Here is a 7,981-nt window from a genome sequence, read left to right as displayed (position 1 = left end):
TCAGGGAGAGATTGAATAATGATATTTTTATTCTCCGCGTAATTCTGGAGTATAAAAAATTGGTAGCTATATAATTTCGCGAAAAACTTTAATGACTCCTTATCGAACATATTTTAATGTCTGCTGCACCAACTGTTTAAATTTCTCTTCTCTAAAAGTGACTGGATATTTTTTAATGGCTTTGACAATTTGTCACGTGCTGTTAACCGCGCTGTGGATATACAGGGTATATCCAACATATCACTGATGTACAGTTAGAGTCCCAATGTCATTTAGAGACGATTTTTCCTCAGCGAAAATGTCGGAGGAAGTCATTATCTTTTACATGTTCCTAATTACCATCATGTATCTCTCTCTGTAATTAAACCTTAAATTAAATTTCTATTAAAATAAACTCTACCTGAAATTAACTGAGAAATGTGGTTTTGTTAATATTTTGTTTCCGCAAAACTTAAAATTTGCGAAAAAAACATTAATAACTCAAAAATTATTGGTGCCTCGACATTTTCGCTAAGGAAAAATCGTCTTCAAATGACGTCAAGAATCTACTGTAAATCAGTGATTCACTGAATACGGGACACCTTGTATACAAACGACTGCCTCGCGAGCTGAAAGCTTTATTCAGCATCGGTGACTCTTCATCATAATCTAATTAGCGATATATCTGATAAATAATGTTTACATGCGTATACACACGCGCAATTACGCCGGTGTGTACAAGACTTAATGCGGTCCCCCTGAAAGAAGGCTCCTATCCGAAAGGAGAACGCCACGTTACGTTTCGTTACGTTGCGCTACGTGGAGTAGCCCGTTGATTATAGTTCGTTAATTATCGGTGGCTGCGGCCAACCGAAATTAGAGGATTCGAGGTCGTCACTCTTCGGTTCGCGCGTATTACGCCGGAGTGAGAATAAAAGCACGAAGAAGAGAATCAAGGTCCCCTCCTCCATCTTCTCCTTACATCCGAAGAAAAAATATCAATTGGCTCCGATATGATTCGCCCGTACAAGTGAAAGGGATAATTAATGCTGATTTTCTGCTTCATATTTTTTTCCATACATTGGAATATGAAATAAATACGAAAAAAAAAAAAAAAAGAAACGTTAAGATAATTGAATCGATCTTGATAATATTCTTTGGGGATGCATATCTGCCACGTTATTATTTCTTCCTCTCCTCGAAGCTGTCCGCTATGCGTCTTTCACTTACAAAGACGTTACTTTGCGCTACAAAGGACTCTCTCTCTCTCTTCTCGCTTTACCCGATATCTGCATTGCAAAGGCGAAAGCGGGCGAAAGAAGAAAGAATGCGGCCGACAGAAAAGAAGGGCGTAGCGCGGGAGATTCCTGCCAGTCCTTCCGCCGTTTTTCGAGGCGTATCCTATCTGCTACACCCGGGGCACGAATACGAATTAGGACCGGGGTCCTTCGCGCAGCCGGGGATCCGAGCCGGTCGATTTCGAGTATGCTGGCGCCTTGGGCAACGGTAAGTTTTGCTGCAGTGGGTCTAGCCACCGCTCTACCCTCTGTAATTATAGCCGTGTGTACGGCCCACCGCCGGCTTACACCCCTCTCTCCCTACCCCTCGCGTACATTTCTGTTCCTCGACGATGTTCCTCTTGTTCTTTCAACGTGGTCCCGCCGGCGGCGAAAGGTTGCGCTCCGACAGCCGTCTTCGAGTACTTCTTCTGGATCCTCTTGCTCGTTCTCTCTCTCACTCTCTCTCTCTTATCTCTTACGATTTTGATTTGTAATTGTATATAAATTGCGTCTCATTAATTATTATCACTCCCTGCTGTAAATTAGTTTTCTACAAGAGCCTGAACAAAATATATATAAGATCCAGCTCTATCGATTGCAACAGTCAGATAAGTCGATGCGCGTTCAACCTTTTGCTATTACACACTCCCGAGGCATAAAGATCAAGTTCTCGTGGTTGCTCTCTTATCATCGAATCGAGATTAATTTTACTCGACGTAATTAGCATCGGGAAATTATTACAAGTAACGCGCGCGCGCGCCCTTGATTTACGAGAACTCGCTCTCTCTCTCTCTATCTCTCTTTCTCTTTCAGTCAGTTCCGCGCTGCCTCGCTTCACTTTTCTGATCCCGAGATTTCGCAATCTTGTATCTACCGCATTACGCAAAATCGTAAGCGAGCAATTATCTCACGCACACGTGCGTCGACGGGTGGAGGTAGATATATACAGGGTGTTTCAGGAGGGAAGGTACATATTTCAGGAGATTGTATGGACCATTTTGAGTAAAAAAGTTTATATTAACATGTGTCCAATTTTCAATAGATGTGGAGTTACAGCCGTTTTAATGTTAAGCATCAATGAAATCTGCCACAAATGAACAAGAGTAGAAAAATGACTTATTTATGCAAAAAAAAAAACGAAAATTGTTGATCACATCACACATTTACAGAAAAGCGATGTTGAAAATGCATTTCAACAATGGCATATGGATTTTCGTCGGACCATCGATGTGAGTTACGGGTGTTGTTGATGCCGTCACGAATAAAGTTCTTTATGTGATCTTCATTAATTATTGTATGTTTTTTGCAGAAATAATTCATTTTTATACTTTTGTTCATTTGTGGCAGAATTCGTTGATGCTTAACACTCAAACGGCTGTAACTCTATACCTAATGAAAATTGGACACATGTTAAGAGGATTCTAAACGCCCTTGAGAAGTCTGTTGTTTTTTCCTGTTTTATCGACAAAATGTGAGGTTAGATAAACTATAAATCTATTTATTAACTACACGGATTGTTTTTTACCTGAAATTAAACCAGGCCGAATTTGGCATTGGCTAAAGGAATATAAGTGAATGTTTAGATATCAATTTGAAAGCCTAATAAACGAGAATAATTCCTTCTACATTTTCATGTGTGCACGAATTGTACCTTTCCTCCTAAAACACCCTGTATATTGTATATACACCATCGTTGTTGTCGATGACGATCTTCAAGCCGAGCAGCAGCGCATCATCTGCATCCCTGGTCGCCCTCAGGGTGCTCGGTGCCGCGTTGTGGATATTCGAGAGAGGATAATTGGTTCGGGAGCGCCATTTCGTTCGCGCGATCACTCGATACGCATCTAGCACGGCGGCGCTATGGCGATATTCGATTTAATATTCGTGAAAAACGCTCCGGAGATGAAGAACCCTGAGTCCTCTCTGCCTTCGGATTTTTTTCTTCATCGGCTTATTTATTCTATAAATTATCGAGACGGCTATCTCTGCGCGAGTATAATTATACGGAAACGAAAAGGAAGAGAATGACTGAGTCAATGCGCGTGACAGCGCGAATTTGCATCGAGTTTATCACTTTTATCAATTATTGTTATCTGGCTATTTCGCAGCTAAAAGAGTGTATAATAATGTCGAAATAGTTTTATTATATTGCATATGTGTATGCAGGATGTCCCGTAACTATAGTGAATCGCACTAATATGCAGGGTGATTCAAAACAACCCGATGTCCTGGATATCATATTCCTGAACGAATTCTGAGACGATTTTTCCTCAACGAAAAAAAGTCAAGACGTCAATAATTTTCGAGTTATAAGCGTTTGAAAATAAGGGGTTTTTCGCAAACTAAGCTTTGCGGAAATAAAATATTAACAAAATCACTTTCTTTTATTAATTTCATGTAGAGTTTACTTTAATAGAATTTTAATTTAAGCCTTAATTACGAAGATACATGATGGCAAAAATTCGGAACATGCAAAAAATGATGGCCTCTCTCGACATTTTCGTTGAGAAAAAATCGTCTCAGAATTCGTTCAGGAATATGATATTGCCAGGACAGTAGGTTATTTTGAATCACCCTGCACAGTTAGATTCCCGACATTATTTGAAAGTGATTTTTCCTCAGCGAAAATGTCAGCATTTTAATCATTCTTTTTTGCAAGTTAAATCTTGTGGAAATAAAATACTAACAAAACCACATTCTTCAGTTAATTTCGCGTTGGGTTTATTTTAATAGAATTTTAATTTTAAGCTTATATTATAATTACAATAATTACAAAGATATATAATTGCAAAAATTGAAAACATGCAAAAAAATGATGACTTTCCTCTCGGTACGGGACACTCTATTGAATTCAAGATATCTGCAAATGCAGAATAGATTGCCAGTAGAATAAGGCAGAATATATCAGACTATGCAATTTAAACTCTTCGATCGATATGTCATTTGTATTGTAAACATTTTTTATCATTTTTTACAACCCAATATTGTTCTTTGTCTTCAAATTCCCAAGAATTTAATACATAAAAATCACTTGACTCTTTTACTTATTTTGCAAAAAGACTCGTCTCGCGTAAAAATTAATGACATCAATTTGACTTGTTGTTTCGATCTAAACTATGTACATATCGCTCGATTTAAACGAGAGTCTACAATAGTCTTGATAAATTGCAGTAATCTCAGATAAATGCTCTGTAACTCACATCATATCATCGATAAATGGAAAGCTAGCATTGAAATCATTTGCGTACAAAACGATCTGCATATAATAGTTATTAAATAATAAATTGTTGCAACTATGTATTATCACGATTATTTCTGTATTATAATTTATCTGCTATAAAAAAAATTATTTTCCTACAAACATGTATAGTACAAGTAGAATAGATCAAAATTTCATGAAATTTAATTATTCTAATGGCTAAAAAATTTTGTTTTCAATTATCTATTTATATTTACCTATCTTTCAAAATTGCAAAATTTTTTGTAAAATTAATGTTAATTCTTAAATAAATTTATTGAAAAATTTCTATTTTTTTATTCTCAAATAATGTATGGATCAGCTGGTAGAAGGGTTCGAGTCAAGATTAATGAATAACAATGTGCGGAACATACATATATGCATATGTATGTATAGTTACGCGAATCTCTACTGCACCGTCTTCGTTCTCTGTTTAGTGTACACCTTTGCACAGAGATTTATGCTTTATTACGCAACGACGCGTGTAGAGACACCGCTCCATAACGTATATAATCGTTTCACTAATGAACTAACGCTATCCGAGACACCCGATAAGAAGATAACGCGCACAATGTCTGCCGCCGCCGTGAAATATTGCCTGTTAACACGAATATAACAGCGGATTAAAGAATTAACGAGGCTTTTTCTCTCACTCGACCACAAATCCGCGTTTCTCGTCGGTTTATGCTCTCCTCTCATTATATATTCTTCTTTCTTTTTATCTAGATATTTGTTCGCGTACATACATACATCACGACGTGCTCGTGGTTAACTTTGAATACTCGTTCCCTTCGATAAGTTTTTTTAATTAACCGTAATTTAGCGGCAAACGTTTCCTCGGCTCATAGATTTTAATTTTCTTACACGTGTACGGAAGAACGATAGCGATTCTCCCTGCGGTATCATTATTTATCTATACATCTCTGGGATATTTTTAAATATATATATATATCGTCCCTTCAGGCGTCAAGTAATTAATTAATTATCCGGTTGATAATTATACGGAAAGCTTATTACTTATGTTATGTCACGCAAATGCAACGTCTCGAACTTTACGATGATGATACAGCATTCATGTCTAATTAAAAAAATTATGTTATCATTATTATTATTATTATTATTATAATTACAAAACGCTTGATTAATTAATCAGTCATTTGCGTACGTTTTCCTTTAATAGGGATGAATATCCGCTAATTTAATAATGTACACATTATCGCTGATATAGAAAGGAAACAAATGTACCTATCAACTCAATTCTTGTAATTGATTTTCTGTTCCTATCTAAATTTATTAGAATTATTCAGGGTTGGGTAAATTAATGATTTTTTAAAACTAAGTTAAGTTAAAGCTAGTTGCTTATAAAATTAATATTTAGTTAAGTTAAAAGTTGCATAAACAAAAAATTAACTCAGTAAAAGTTAAGTTAAAATTAAATTAACTAAAGTTAAATCAAAAGTTAATTATTAAAATTATATTAAATTAGAATTTTATTTGTTAATTCTTTTAAAATTTATAATAACAAATAACAAAGAAATTTTGATTTTTATATAGAAATATATTTTTTGGTAATTACAATTGATGACAAATGAACATAAAAATTAATAATATAATTTAATTTAAAAATAATACGTTTATAACTTATAAAAAACCAGTAAGGGTGTTCAAAAATAAAAAAAATTTAAGTTAGGAAAAAAGTTAATAAGTTTAACGTCACGAATAACTAGTTGAAGTTAAAAATTAATACATTTTAAATTAACTACGCTAAGTTAAAAGTTTTAACTAATTAACTAGTTATTACCCAACCCTGGAATTATTAAAAGTCGATTTTTTATGAACAAATATTCTAATTTCTCATACAACTAATGCTGCTATTTATTTTTTTCGCGGACATTTCATCGAGAATTTTTTTTGGGGCAAGTCGACTCGCAAAAAAAATACACGCGATTGTAAAAATGCATACGCGTAGAGTCACATGTAAGAAGAGACCGATCGTGATCATCGGTTCGATATATTATGCAAATATGACATCTGCCATGCGTCGAACGACCAGAAGCTCGCGTGCGCGATCGATCGGAGTGTTAAAAATCGAGCGTGAGGCCGATCTTTGCGGGTTAACCGGCGATATTTCTACCGCATCATGCGATGCACCAGTCGCACGTTCATATTTGCGTGTTGACGAGTTCGAAAGCTTCGACCCCGAGTTTTTTATTGATGAGAGCCCAAACATTGGAAATTATGCGAAGATATAACGAGCGCAATTTAATTACTTTAAACATAATAATGAGAAAATTTAAACGACGGAATAATGCACCCTTTTGTGGGTAGAACTTCGAATTGGTGCAATTCATTTAAATCTTACCTAAGGGCAGTGTTGTGCTCAGATAATTTTAAAATTAGTTAGATAAAGATAAGATAAAAATATATAAATAAGATGAAGATATTTTCTAGATAATAATATTATTTATTTTAAAACTGTTTATGTAAACAGTATATATCAAAAATGTAAATTATAAAAGAGATATAAAAATATATTCATACTTTTATTCATACTTTTATTCATACTTTTATTCATAAGTTTTATATGCTCTGCTTGAGCTTGAGCTTAATGCTCAAGTTCTACTAGTAAACTAAACCAAATTATCTGAACATTATTCTAGATAATTTATTTTTATTATCTATAAAGAAAAGATGATGTCAAAGTTTCATCTATATAATTTTATTTAGATAACAGCAAACACTGGCTAAGGGATAATTTATTCATTCGTCTAGAGGACCTATATGCTCATTTATATCTATCTTCCATTCGCAAATAATACTGTAGTTAGGACCAAGATATATGTATGACAACGCAACATTAACGCACGTACGTCGAAACCATTCTTTTTTTCCCGCAAACACTCCTAAAAATACTCACTATGACATCAATATCCGTCTATAGCTACTGTCCAGGTTGCCGCCATGGGGAATAGTAATTTATTATAGTTTCTTCCTATTCGCTGGAAAGTTCTTCTCTTGATTGCGCCGTGACTATGGAAGGTGCGAAGGTAATCCACTTTATTCGTCACACCTCGCGAGCCAGAGAGGCCGGGCATTGATTTCGCATTAGTGCGACCAGGGCATCGCATATCGCGCCCATTCCAAGTCCTCTCCTTCTCTTCCTCGTCGATGTCGACGATATGTACACACAGCTAGCACGTGTGCACGTTCACGTGCTCTCGCAACTCCATTCGTACAAAAGGGAGCGAAGCTTGACGCGGCCAGGTTTTGCGGCACGCAACCTCGAGGGCGGCGGCGACCGCAATATTAGATTAATGGCGGATGTACTTCACTTTTGGTGGGCGCCCATCATGGAATCTTCACGGGAATTAAGCTCCTTCGAATCAATCCCGTCGATTAGTCGGTGGATTTTCGTCAATTAGCCGACTTGAATTCGATAGTTTACCTGTTCAATGTTTATGTATAGCCGAGTTCGAGAAAGAGA

The sequence above is a fragment of the Nylanderia fulva genome, unplaced genomic scaffold (assembly GCF_048542155.1).
Source record: "Nylanderia fulva isolate GAGA-0341 unplaced genomic scaffold, ASM4854215v1 Scaffold12, whole genome shotgun sequence".
Classification (NCBI taxonomy): Eukaryota; Metazoa; Arthropoda; class Insecta; order Hymenoptera; family Formicidae; genus Nylanderia; species Nylanderia fulva.
This window is presented reverse-complemented; position numbering follows the sequence as displayed.